We start from the raw sequence: 14,340 nt of genomic DNA, 5'->3' as shown, positions 1-14,340 counted from the left end.
GTTGGAAGAAGTTGATTCCAACTGTCGTGGATGACTTTGAGAGTTTAAGACTTTGGTGGAGGAAGTCACTGCAGATGTGGTGGAAATAGCAAGAGAACTGGAATTAGAAGTGGAGCCTGAAGATGGGACTGAATTGCTGCAGTCTCATAAAATTTGAATGGATGAGGAGTTGCTTCTCATGAATGAGCAAAGGAAATGGTTTCTTGAGATGGAATCTACTCCTGGTGAAGATGCTGGGAAGATTGTTGAAATGGCAACAAGGATTTAGAATATTTCATAAATTGAGTTGATAAAGCAGTGGCAGGGTTTGAGCTGAATTGACTCCAATTTTGAAAAGAAGTTCTATTATGGGTAAAATGCTATCAAACATCATCATATGCTACAGAGAAATCGATTGTTCATGAAAGGAAGAGTCAGCTGATGTGGAAAACTTCATTGTTGTCTTATTTTCAGAAATTGCCATAGCCGCCCCAGCCTTCAGCAATCACTACCTGATCAGTCAGCAGCCATCAATCTTCAAGAGAAACCCTCCACCAGAAAGAGTTTATGACTCGCTGAAAGCTTAAATGATGGCTAACATTTTTTAGCAATAAAGTATTTTTTAATTAAGGTGTGTATCTTGTATTTTTAGACATAATGCTATTACACACTTAATAGACTATGATATATTGTAAAGACAACTTTTATACGCACTGGGAAACCAAAAATTCATTTGACTAGCTTTATTGCAATATTCACTTTATATCTCAACCAAACCCTCAATATCTTTGAGGTATTCCTGAGTAGATTCTTTGATAATCATTGTTATATCCAACTACTCTTTATGATTGCTTTCCTTCATATCATCTTGTGCTTGCTTAATGATTGTAATATTCTATTTCTATAAGATTACTAATTATAAATTTTCTAGAAGTCTCTTTTGTTAAATAACTATCTCTATTTTCTTCTGGATCATATATTGTTCATTTTGGTTTCTCTTTCACGCTATTTGTTTTCTTTAAATGTTTGTTCTGCCATATTTATGATTAAGGACTAAGCTGATAAGAGGTAGCTGGTTTGGCTTTTCTCAATGTGGAGGGTATTTCTTCACCAGGTCCCTCCCCTGGTTGGGAGGGCTGATTGCAGAACTGTCTAAGTGTTGGGTGTGGCAGACCAACAGTGAGCTTCCCTACTGGGTGTCTAGGCATCAAGCAAGCGGACGTGTTGGAGACTCTCATACCCAGTCCCTCCCTGCTCAGTATTCACAGGCTCATTTGTTTCAGGGATTTTCTTTTTTTTCTTTAGGATCTAATATGTTTTTCTTAGATTGAACATCTACATAATTCCAAAGTCAAAACTATACAACAAGTTGGAGTCACGGAAGTCTTGCTTATATCCCTGTTCTCTTCTCCTACCCAACCCACGCTCACAGGTAGCCATATTTACTTATTTGGGTTTATTCTTTTTCTTTACTTTTCTTTTCTTTTCTTTTTTTTTTAGATTTTACTTATTTGACAGAGAGAGCATAAGCAGGGAGAGCTGCAGGCAGAGGGAGAAGCAGTCTCCCCACTGAGCAAGGAGCCCGATGGGGCCTCGATCCCAGGACCCTGGGATCATGACCTGAGCCAAAGGCAAACACTTAACTAACTGACTGAGCCACCCAGGCATCCTAAGTCTATTTTTTTTTTCTTTTTGAAAATATAAGCAAAAAAACCCAAAAAAACAAAACAAAACAAAACAAAAACTCCCCCTTCCCATCACGATAGACACTCAACTATTCTACAGACACTGTTTTGCACCTTGTCTTTTTTTACTTGATGTATCATGGAGATCACTCTATATCGGTACCTTAAGGGCTTCCTCATCCTTTTTACAGGTGCATAATATTCCTCTGAGTGCGTGATAGTTCACATTTTGGGCTTTCTCCAGCCTTTTACAACCAATTTAAAATTATGTGAGTAGACTTAATAAAAAAAAAATCTGGATTCCAGCTTATATTGTAAATTCAATGACACAACAACAATGTGTCCATAATGGCAGCACTTAGCTGAGGCTGACTAGTAGCTGTGCTTCCTTTAAGACAGGACCTGCATTCCCCATTATGGGGGTTTTAGGGACCCATATCCCCTGCCCCCAGTTCCAATGCTAAAACCCAGTAGTAGTCACCATTTACTGTAACACTTGCACTACTGTTCTTAAAAAAATATCGCTCTCTTGTCATGTCTGCCAGGACTGTAAAATCAAAGACTAAGCGGGTTGCATGGTTTTATTTCTTCACTAATTCATTTTTACCTACAGTCACTTATAAAAGTTATCTGCCTGTACATGTTATGGTATGTGATTGCTCTAAAGAGATGCACTATTTTATTTGTTCATATTTCAGTCAAATTTAAAGTAATTACTTCATATTACAAGTTGCTTAAAGCAAGATAATTGGCAAATTGAATAGCTTTGAGGAAGGTTGTTGACTTTGAATTTTCAGGAACTTCAAATTCATCAGTAAGTTACTTAAGATTGTAGAAATCATTCCTGTGATCAAAAACCAAATGTAGGAAATGTACCAATTTTTATATCTTTATTTCTATAATTTGTACCTTTCCCCACTTCTTTTAATTTTCTGTGAGGCAAATACCTTCACTGCTTGTAGTTGTCTTTGGATCCTTGGAATTAATACTCAGAATGCTTCATAAATTCTACCATTTGCATTTTAGGAAAGTGGTTCTGCTGAGTGGCCAGCCCCACCACAGCACTCTCACGGTTTCAAAGGATTATCATGGGTACCTGCAGTGTTTTTTCTCCAGTTAAGCCTCCCCCCACCATTACTTGTTAATGTTTTGGTTGTAAAAATTTTTTAAAAATACACAGAAGTGCAAAGAACAATATGACAAAATCAGTGTACTCTCCATTCAAAAGTGAAATACATTAACATTTTAATTTATTTGCTTTATCTTCTAATGAAAATCAAAACAGCACTTACAAAGTTGAAGTCCCCTATAGACCCCTCTCTCAGTCCCAATCCCCCTTTCTCCTTCCCCAGAGACAACTATAATCAGAATGTAAAAAACAAATTAGAGTTTATCTTATTATTTTTTCCTTTTACTATATTATTTATTAATTATATTGATTTGTACAGTTTTAAGTCATTATAAATAACACATAATGTTCTACAATTTGCTTTTTCCATTACTTTCTTTATCCACGTTGATACATATAGACCTTAACTATCTTAACTGTGCATAGATTCCATCACTTAACAGTACCGCAATTGATTTCTCCCTTACCAGCTTGATGGGTATTTAGTTGATGCTCAGTGTTTATGACAAGCAGTTATTATTACTATTACAACCAATGCTATCTAGATCTCCTTGTGGGTAAGTGCAGTTTCTCTAGGATATATTCTTAGAAATAAAACTCCTGAGTCATAGACTATGCACATTTTCAAATTTATTGCCAATTGTTTTCCAAGATGTTAACTGCCAACAGTGCTATTGGCGATTTACCCAATTTCTGCTTTTCTACATCCTGGCCTGCACATAGTATTATTAAGTTTTATAATTTTTACCATTACGATCTGTGTGAAATAGTATTTTGTTGCTTCACTTTGTATTTTCCCAATTACTGGTGAGCTTGAGTTTTCTTTCACATTTATTGATCATTTGGGTTCCCTATTCTGTCAATGCCTATTCATATATTTTGCTCCCTTTTTTATTGGGTTCTTTGTCCTTTTCTTACTGCCTTTTAGGTCTTTATGTATTTGGAACAGTAATCATTTGTCTTATGTGTTTCCCTCTATATGTGATCCATCTTTTAAATTTGTTGATGATCTTTTATTAGACAGAAACAACATAATACAGCAAAAAGCCATCTTCTCAACAAGATCTACTTAGGAAGATAACAATCTTTGACTTAAATCTTCTTATAAGCCCTGCAGCCAGTCTTATTAGGCACAGGCCTTTGTGCAAAGTAACGGGACAAAGCAGTAACCTGGTGGCAGTATAGAATGATGGTGTGTTATATTCCTGGCGTTCTCGAAATGTAACACTGAATGGAATTCCGTGTGTGATGGCAGCATGCTTATAATTTGGAGAACATTTAGGCTTAGAAAGAGGCAAATGCTTGAAAATGAAGGCATTCTTTGGTGGAAAGAAAGACTGTCATCTGAAATATTATGTCATCCCTCACAGATGTAAAAGACTAAAAAAAGCAAAGAGGGCCTTTGATCTTCATTTAATAAATATGGACTCATCAAAGCTCTTGTACTTCTAGTAAACTTAAATATGAAACAGATTAAATGCTGAGGGAGAAAGATGGTGGGAGAACTCTGTAAAGTGAATCATGAAGTAGTTGAATTTCAAAGATCCACGGTTGAAGAAATGAGCGCTGTAATTTCAGCTGGATTCAAATCCCCTCACGGGATAAGGAGAGTCAGCACTGAACGGCCATGCCATGAAGTCAGCCATCTTTGCCGTTAAGGAAAAATACTGTCGACCTGAAAAAGCTGGGTGGGAGGGCAGCTGCACAAAAGATACAGAACCTGGCTGCCATTTCCCCCTTATCCAGATGTATGGGAATGTATGTCTCCACGGAGGTGTCACCAAGTTCCTGTTCTGCCTGAGCCGCCAGCCAAGAGTGGGTGCTTCGCCTCCTGCTCTCCTTCCACTTCTCCATGGAATATTTCCACGCCAGTCCCTGGATCACAGAGGAGCTGCGGGAATGCCTGCTAACACATAGGCGTGCGTATTAAACGCTCAACTACTCCTAAAGCCTGTTTGCAGTGAGAGAATGGAAATATTCTACATCTGACTTCTCAGATGCTACTCTCCATATCATAAATCCTAAATCATGCTTTTTGGGGGAAACTTTTCATTTTGCTCTGTGAGTGCAAGTTAATTATTGTTCTTAGTTTGCACTGTTATGTTTAAGCCACATTTTCTGATAAAAGCATAATTTTGATTTCACTCACTGCAGAATGAATTGCATGCAGATTAAATTATACCACTTATGAAATAACTCCTGAAGGATTTGTGAATGTATTATGATGGGAATACATAAATAGAAATGGGAAGAAAAGAAATTACAAGATGTGTATCTAATATTTCTCCTAGTTCCCTTTTGTAATGGTGATGCCTCACACAGAGTATCATTCCAGTAGGATCACTCAGGATTTTTCAGGTTATTTCAGGCAGTGTTCCCCAGAGCGCGGACTCTCTCACACCATCTGCGTGGTTTTAAAATGCAGATTCCTGGTCCTCTTGCAGGGAATTCTGAATCAAAACGCTTAGGGTGAGGCTAGTGAATTAGGTTTATTAACAATTCCAATTCTTAAATGAACAAACATTTGAAAACTACTGTTCTAACCTAATGCTCTTATTTTCATGATAAGGAAATTGAAGGTCAGAGAGATTAAGACACCGCCCCCCCCAAAAAAAAGACACAGGCCCAAGGCCACACAAGTTAGCAACATTGTGTTGTTTGTTGTTTTGTTATTTCTTTGCATGGTTATGTGCTAGCTGCTTTTTTTTTTTTTTTTTTAATGGAAAAGGATTAGAATCTTTTTCTGGGTCTTTTCTCTCAAGTCTTAGAGCAGACCAAGGTAACCTCCATAGGCAGAGGATGAGAAAGGAAAGGAAGAGAAAGAACAATCATGTTCTAGATTAACTGAGCCCATTTCTTCACGTCTTATTTCACTTTGAACACACTGCAGTTTGTCGTTCTGTACTCCGCTGAAAACAGAAGATGGCAAGCCCCTTAATGCCAGCAACCATGCCCTGTTGTATTTTTTGTTGTCCCTACTATACCTAGGACAGTACCCAAAAGGGATCTACAGTTGACCCTTCAACAACATGAGGGCTCAGGGGCACCGACCTCTCACGTGGTCAAAAATTCCTGTACAACTTCACTGTTAACCGCCTACTGTTGACCAAGAGCCTTACTGATAACATAGTCAATTGACACATATTTTGTATCTTACATGTATTGAATCCTGTATTCATTCTTGCAATAGAGTCAGCTAGAGAAAGAAAATGTTATTAAGAAAATCATAAGAAAGAGAAAGTACATTTATAGTACTGTACAGCAATTACCCAAAAAAATGCACATATAAATGGACCCATGCAGTTCAAACTTGTGTCTTTCAAAGGTTAACTACAGTAAGAGGCAGCAAAGGATAAGCAGATAAACTACAGCATAAAAGGAACCCAAAGCAGCTTCCCTGCCTCCCCAGAGGACTGCTACTCTTTGGGGGTATGTTTAGCGGTTTTGCCCCAGGACATATTTTTAAAATTTTGCACCCACTGTGATTCTTGTAGAAACTTGTGAAGTGTCATTGAAGATCTGCTGCTCAATTCTTCTTTACCTTTCTTGTTAGGTAGTAGTCTGAGATACATAGGTATCTTTTCATTTTTCTTTAGTCACTGGGACCTGCTCTCTCTCAACCCACATCCTGGTTCTTTTTCTTGATTGTATCTATCAGCATGATATACACTGACTTCCTGTTACCCTAATCAGTTCAACAAGTCATATATTAAAATTGATATATTTAAATTAAAATTTATGGTTAAAATAAAATCACTGGGACACCGTAACAGCTAGTGGCACATACCACATCTTTCTTACAACAGGGTTTGTCATGGTCAGTCTTGTCCTTTCATTTCTTTGCCAAAGAAGTCCTTAACCAAAGCTCCGTTTGAGTCTTCTTTCCAATGCATGATCTCTCTTATAGAAGTGAACATATCTCATGGTGTCTCTGATCAACATAACCACAGACGACTGCCACAGTTGAGCCTCATGCTGAACCTCTCAGAGATGTCTAGGTTCCATGTCTCCAGCCACCCGGCGTCCATTTCCATAGATATCCCATTGCCATTCTCAATCACAGCCCCGCCTCCACAGTGGCAACCTTCTGGTTAACAACTGCATATGTGCCATCTTGATGTTCATGACATAGCCGACTCAGTTATTCAATAAATATTATTGGCATCGTATTCTGTGTTACAGGTTGTTTTAGCTACAGAGAATACAACAACAAATAAGAGAGGAAACTCCCTGCCCTCATGGAATATATACTGTGGAAAAGGAGATGGATTTTAACCAAAATTCACACATATATATATTTTTTAAGTTTTATTTATTTAAGTAATCTCAACACCCAACGTAGGGCTCGAACTCACGACCCCAAGATCAAGAGTCACATGCTCTTCCGACTGAACCACCCAGGCACCCTTCACACATGTATTTAGATAGCAATAAATATGTAGATAGGTATTTAGATAGTGATAAATTACAAAGAGAAAAAGATGTGTGATTATTATTTTGCCAAAACAAAATTAGGCTGATGAAGCAGGAGTGACCTGCTTAGCACATGAACCTAGCCGACTGTCTAGCCTCTGAGTAGAATGACTGGAATTTTGGTGTGGCTTTATTGCTTACACTCACCTCTGCTTGACAGATTATGACTACAAAGAACCCACTAGCATCCTACCGTGATTCTTGTGTATCTCTCACTGCAAGCACTGAATAACTTATACAGGCTGTGGATTTTGCACAGTTCCTTGAGCTGACATCCCCCTTTCTTTGATGCTCGGTTGCCCACACATTACCTTTGTGGTAATGCACCTTTTCTGCCATACGAAATGCTTTGCTCTCCTACCTGTTGTGTTAAGTGATGTTAATTGTGGCCTTACCTGTAAAAGAACCAGCCATTGGCCTAGTGGTGTTGGACAAATATTGATTAGGAGGAACATGGCAGTGAAACCTGGTGCTTATCAACATCTCTCCAACTCTACCTGGATCAAATTTGCACTCTTGCTTTGGTCTCCCGATATCTTGTCAACTCTAGTGCAGTAACCTTATTAAATAGTGTGTAGCTTTAAGTAACTTCCTTCTGTGTTATTATGCAATACATAGGGATAATGATTCCAACCTTTCAAGAATGCAAAGCATAAGCATAATGCTTGAATATAATAGGACTCAATGCACATTAGTGGTCATTATGATTGATCTTCCCTCTCCCTAGAGGGCCAGACCTGACCAAACTGTACCTTCTTCCAGAATTTTGGCTTTGGCCATTACTGTTCACATATTTTTCTCCTCATTCATAATTTTGCTTCACTTTTCACATCTTTTTGTAAATTTGTAGTTCTTATTTTCAAAAATGTAGCAAGAATATTAGAGATTTGAAGACATTTAATAGCATGCAGTAATATTTTATTAACTCGAAAGCAATTAAATTTTTGGATTTTTTTTCTTATTTTTGTAGTTTTTATTTTAATTCCAGTTAGTTAACATATAGTGATAACACTGTATGTTTCAGGTGTACAATATAGTGATTCAACAATTCCATATAACACCTGAAGCTCAGTAAGTGCCCTCCTGAATCCCCATCACTTATTTCACCAATTCCCCCCCACCAAGTAACCATCAGTTTGTTCTCTATAATTAAGAGTCTGTTTCTTGATTTGTCTCTCTCTCTCTCCCCTTTGCTCATTTGTTTTGTTTTTTAATTCCACATATGAGTGAAATCATATGGTATTTGTCTTTCTCTGACTGACTTATTTCTCTTAGCATTATACCATACTCTAGGTCTATCCATGTCCTTGCAAATGGCAAGATTTCATTCTTTCTTATGGCCGAATAATATTGCATTATATATAAATACCATATCTTCTTTATCCATTCATCAATTGATGGACACTTGAGCTAACTTTTTCTTATGGTAAATACATTCATTACAGAAAAAATTAAAATACAGATAAAAAAAATTAAAAATTACCTATAATCCCATTGCTCCAAGATAACCACTGTTAGATTCTGGTATTTGTCTTTGTATAAATAAGTATACATATTTTAAAGTGTATATATATATCTCTCTTTTTTCAAAAAAGAAGTGATCCATATATAATGTTCTATAATTTAAATATGTGTGTGACTCATAATGTGCTTTGCATCACTTTTTATGATTGCACAGTAGTCATTTATACAATGGAATGTAATTAAAGCATACCAGGCTTTTGTTGGATTTTTAGTGATTTAATTAGTTTATTGTTTTGTTGTGGGGTTTTTTTGCCAGTTTTTTTAAGGGAAGAGGGAAATGAAAAGAAAAGGCAGCTCTCAGCAAATATTTCAGAAAAAACATATCAAATACCCGGAACATGTCTTGAGATGATATAGACTCAGTCTAGTTTCCCACACTTTGTTTAGTAACATCTTAGAGACTTTACCAGTTCACTGTGACCATTACCAAGGCACTTAACTCCTTCCTTCTTCCTTCTGTCACCACTGGATACCTCCTATATACCTCATATATGACATATATGTCAAGTACTATAGTGGGAACTGAGGATACCAGCCCAGCCTTCAGGGAGCTTCTTGACTCCTCAGCCTAGGACTAATACTTTTGGGGGAGGAAATACTTAGACAAGCTTTTCTTTTGTTTTTAATATATACACATTATATATTTTTAAATTAATTTTATTTATTTATTATTTTAATTGAAGTACTGTTGACACAATATTGTGTCAGTTTCAGGTGTACAACATAGTGATTTGATAGCTCTATATGTTACCCTGTGCTCACCTCAAGTGTAGCTACCATCTGTCACCACACAAAGTTATTACAATACCATTGACTATATTCCCTATTCCGTACCTCTCATCCCCATGACTTACTTATTCCATAATTGGAAGCCTGTACCTCCCACTCCCCTTCACCCATTTTGCCAATCCCCGCACACCCTTCCCTCTGGCAACCAGTTTGTTCTCCGTATTGGGTCTGTTTCTGTTGACAAGTGTCTTAAGAAGACATTTTTGGTTTATTCTAATATAAGTTAAATCAGCCAGATTTTGTGGTCCATTCATAAGTGGTACAGAGATGTTCTTTAAATTTGAATCTCAAATTTATTAACTAGTCTAAATACATAGACTATCAAATATACCATTTCCTAGTCTTATCTCTTATCACGTGCTCAAAAAACAAAACACAGTCATACTGCTTATTCTCATGTAACATAAAAATTAGCTGAATATCACAAGAGTTGATAAGGACTCCATAATCAGTGGCAGATATGTTTGGCATTGCAGAATGACAGTAATTTTGAAGAGGAAGTGAGATTAAAATAGAGCCTGATGGCTAAGTATAGGCCTGGGGTCCTGGAGCTGTAGCCTGTTTACAAGAAACCGTAGATGTGAAGGCTCCAATTTTTTGGAATTCAGAGATCACATTACATACACTGGCCTCTGTGAGCTGTTTTAAAGTTAATGGCAAGCTATGACTAACTCTGTATTATCCAAGACAGGTGTAGCCCCCCAATCTCCTGCCAAGCAGCCAACATGGGCAAAGTTTGAAACTGTTGACTGTATATTGATAAGATGTAGACAGTGTTCATTGTAGAAGAAAGTATGGTTTCAAAAATACAGTTAAATCTCAGCTTTCTGCAGTAGAGGTTATATGTGACTAGTATTAGTCAATAGAAGATAAATGTGTAAAAATATAACTAATAGATTGCTTTTTTTCAAAATGAATCATTGTATAAATTATGGTAGGCACCATTGGGAATAAATTACACATAGTGTGGATTCTTATAGTCAACGAAACTGATCCAGCAACCATTTAGATGAGCCACCATCATTTTAAATTGAAGGTATTCTATACCAACCCCAAATGCAACTCCTTATCTCCAAGTGATTCCATTTCCCGTCTTTCCTCTATCAATAATGCCACATAAAACTATCGAGTCCTTTTTGTTGATTATTCCTTTAAAATATTTCTATCTTCCACCTATTCCTTTCTAATCCCCGAACACAATCCAGGCCCTCATCCCCACCTAACTGTTTTCCATGCCTCCGGTATCTCCCTTCCAAGATATTCCACATACCATGGCTACCACGGTATGTGATCTTTCTAAATCATTCATTTCATCAGATCAATCCCCAGTTCAAACTCGCCCTTGATTTCCCACAAGTTGAATTCCTGGCACATAGTAGTTTTTTAAGAAATGTTGAATGCCTCATGAACTAACTCATTGGTTGGTTTCCAAAATGTTGGGTTAAGTTTTGTTTAGCTTAAACATGTGATTCACTGAGCTTGAATTCATAACTATGGTACTACGCTTCTTTCAGGTTATTTTCATTTACAACTAATAAATGCACTGTGGCATTGTAAAATGATTGTTGACAGTGAAATAAACTAAGGAGATTAAAGCTTTAAGTACACTTCAATCTTGTGAAATAATTTGGAGTCTCAATCTAACTTGTGCTTGATTAAAACTTGAATCATTCACAATGTGTGTCTTTAAGGTGAAGATACTGATTTCCATAATCCTCACTTGCAAATCAGCCTCATTATTTTCTCTGTCTCTGGGTATGTTCAACCCTTTTTTCCCATTCTTTTATTTTTAGACCTAGCCAACTTGCCAATCATCTGTCTATGAGCTGCTCTTGAGCAAGACCATCACTAAACAGAATTGTAACGTTAGGGTTTTGGGCTGCCGCATAAATGTTTGTAAATCAGTTGAATACATTGAGCATGTGGAGTTTAATTATTTTATATTGAAGAGAAGTTTTACATGAAATGTTAAATGTTTGCCTTTGGAGTGGAAGTGCTTTCTCCTCCTCCCCATTCCCCCATTTCAGATTTCCAAAGGTTGTGATAATTTAACTTCAAGCAAGATTTGGTACGAACTTTAGATTAATCACATAGCCCAGCTATAAATGATACCTACAATCAAAGTTCACAAACGGAACAAGACCAATGAGTTGGTTGAAATAATTCATAGGGTGATTATGGCGGATTGTTTCCTCTCAACCACCCCAGTAGATAACCATTGCTCTTCTTTATCAGAACTAGGTTTTAGAGCCCTAAATATCGGCTGACGGGAGAGTTTCCTTTTTTCTCGGGTTAGTTTTGATCACTACTTCTGAAAGATGTACAACTTGCTGACCCGTGACTGAAAATGAGGGAGAGGAAGTCGATTAGCCAGATCATTTCTAGCTAATATTGAGTGATTCTGGATAATTTGCTCCTGAATAATTGACTGGAATATGCATATTTCTTTGGTTCACAGTTATAAGCTCTTTTAGCTCTTTTGATTGCACACTCCAAACTTTCTAATTGTAGGCTGAGTGTCAAGTTGCCCATGTTCCAAGCAGACTGGGGAGAAATGTGGGAATTTAGCTTATGTTTCAAAGTTATTTAAAACATGTATCATTCTTTGAAGCTGACTTAGACTCTTCTTGCCAATAAGCTAAGTTTAACATTTCTCTCAATGTGCCCGGATGATGTTGCTACTGCAAATTGCTATTGTGTAGATTGGAACTGTAGAAAGTAATTATATGTTCAGAGGGCTGTAAGCCAAGTTCTACTACATGTTTCTTGACAATTTTGCCTCCAGCCAGTGTGATAACACTAGAAGAAGTTACGCATTTTTAAGTACAAGACAACGTCTGTAGCCGATTCTGAAAAGACCCACCAGTGTCCACTAAACAAGTTATTCCCTGCTGAAGTGGAAATCAGCAGGAATAGATCATGTAATACAGGAAAGATGCAGGGAGTTCCTTTGTAGGTCTGATGGTGGGCATTATTTTGTAAATCCTTCAAAATGCACCTGGGGAGCATTGTCTTCTTCACAGCACCTTTCTAGTTTATTTTAGTATTTTCAAGGCTGTTTTGTTCTTTGAATTAGAAAATGTTCAAAAAGTGTATATTGTTGATTTGATTCAGTTTGCACCAAACAATGAAGAGCATTGAGTATGGTGATTGGAGGCACTGCAAATATTTTTGGAAAAGTTGCATATTACAAGGGGTTCTTTTCCTCTTTTTTAAATGAATCAATTGTTCTGATGTTCATAAGTACAGTCTCTAGTTTACCAATGGGTTTTGTCCATAAGTATGTTTTAAAGTCAATCAGTCAAGGGGCACCTGGGTGGCTCAGTCGGTTAAGCATCTGACTTAAGCTCAGGTCATGATCTCAGGGTCCTGGGATCAAGCCCCCCACATCAGGCTCCCTGCTCAACATGGAGTCTCCTTATCCCTCTGCCCTTCCCCCCCTGCTCCTCCTACTCTCCCCCTCCTTCTCCTCCTCCCCCTTGCTCATGTCCATTTTTTCTCTCTCTCACAAATAAATAAATAAATAAATAAATAAATAAATAATATATAAATAAAGTCCATATAGTGGAAAGACCAAGGACTTTTAAGTAAGTCAGGCCTGGTCAAATCTTGATTCTATTTTGTATTGGCTGGATGAATTCCCTTAACCTTTCAGAAGCTCTTTTTACACATATAGAAGAGGAATATCTTCCCCACTGAGTTGGTAGAAAGCTTAAAGAGAATACATATCAAATGCAAAGCATAGAGCCTGGGACGTAGTATTCAATTATTAACGTAATAGACTAGCAGTAATAGACAGAGCTCCAGTCTGTTGTCAGAATTTAGGATTGACAGCAGGATCACAGGTTACTACACTGTGCACTAAAATGAGTTTTTGTAGAATAGCCTAGAAATCCCATCTTACTTAAAACCAAGGTGAACATGTTTTCTAAGATTCAATTCTGAAAAAACAAAGACATTGCAGACCATATTTTTTCTAAAATTTCATAATGAAATTATGAAATTTAACCTAGGGGGGAAAATATGTCATTTTACAAGCCAAAGAAACTTTTTGATCAGAAGAAAGTCATTGAGAATACTGGCAGTGTTTTTGACACTGAAAGTTTAATATCTGCCAGTATCTGAGAAGAAGAAAAACAGAGGCAACTCTAATTCTTCATCCTTTCATGCACAGAGAACTTCAGAGTTCATAGATTCATTCACGGGCATTATCTTAGGGGTCATCCCCACTTTACAGATGGAAAAACTGAAGCTCAAGAAGACTCACTTGCCTGAAGTCACACAGTAAGTTAACAGCAAAACGGCAATTAGAATTAGTTCACTTTAGGACGCCTGGGTGGCTCAGTCGTTAAGCGTCTGCCTTCAGCTCAGGTCATGGTCCCAGGGTCCTGGGATGGAGCCCCGCATCGGGCTCCCTGCTCCGCGGGAAGCCTACTTCTCCCTCTCCCACTCCCCCTGCTCGTGTTCCCTCTCTCGCTGTGTCTTTCTCTGTCAAATAAATAAATAAAAATCTTTTTTAAAAAAGAAGAATAGTTCACTTCGTTTATGGAAATGTTTGCCAAGTATATACCAATCCTAGGGATATGGAAATCACTATATCCCCCACCCTGACCCCCTCTCCCGACACCGACCTTCCCCTCCAGGAATTTCCTCTCCGCATGGACCAGGTCAGGCCCCCTCCTTGCCTCAGTCTGTTTGCTGCTATAACAAAGATCACAAACTGGATATTTTACAAGCAACAGAAATATATTGCTCACGATC

The sequence above is a fragment of the Eumetopias jubatus genome, unplaced genomic scaffold (assembly GCF_037043125.1).
Source record: "Eumetopias jubatus isolate StellerSeaLion01/CBP00866 unplaced genomic scaffold, mEumJub1_p1.0 scaffold_1, whole genome shotgun sequence".
NCBI lineage: Eukaryota > Metazoa > Chordata > Mammalia > Carnivora > Otariidae > Eumetopias > Eumetopias jubatus.
This window is presented reverse-complemented; position numbering follows the sequence as displayed.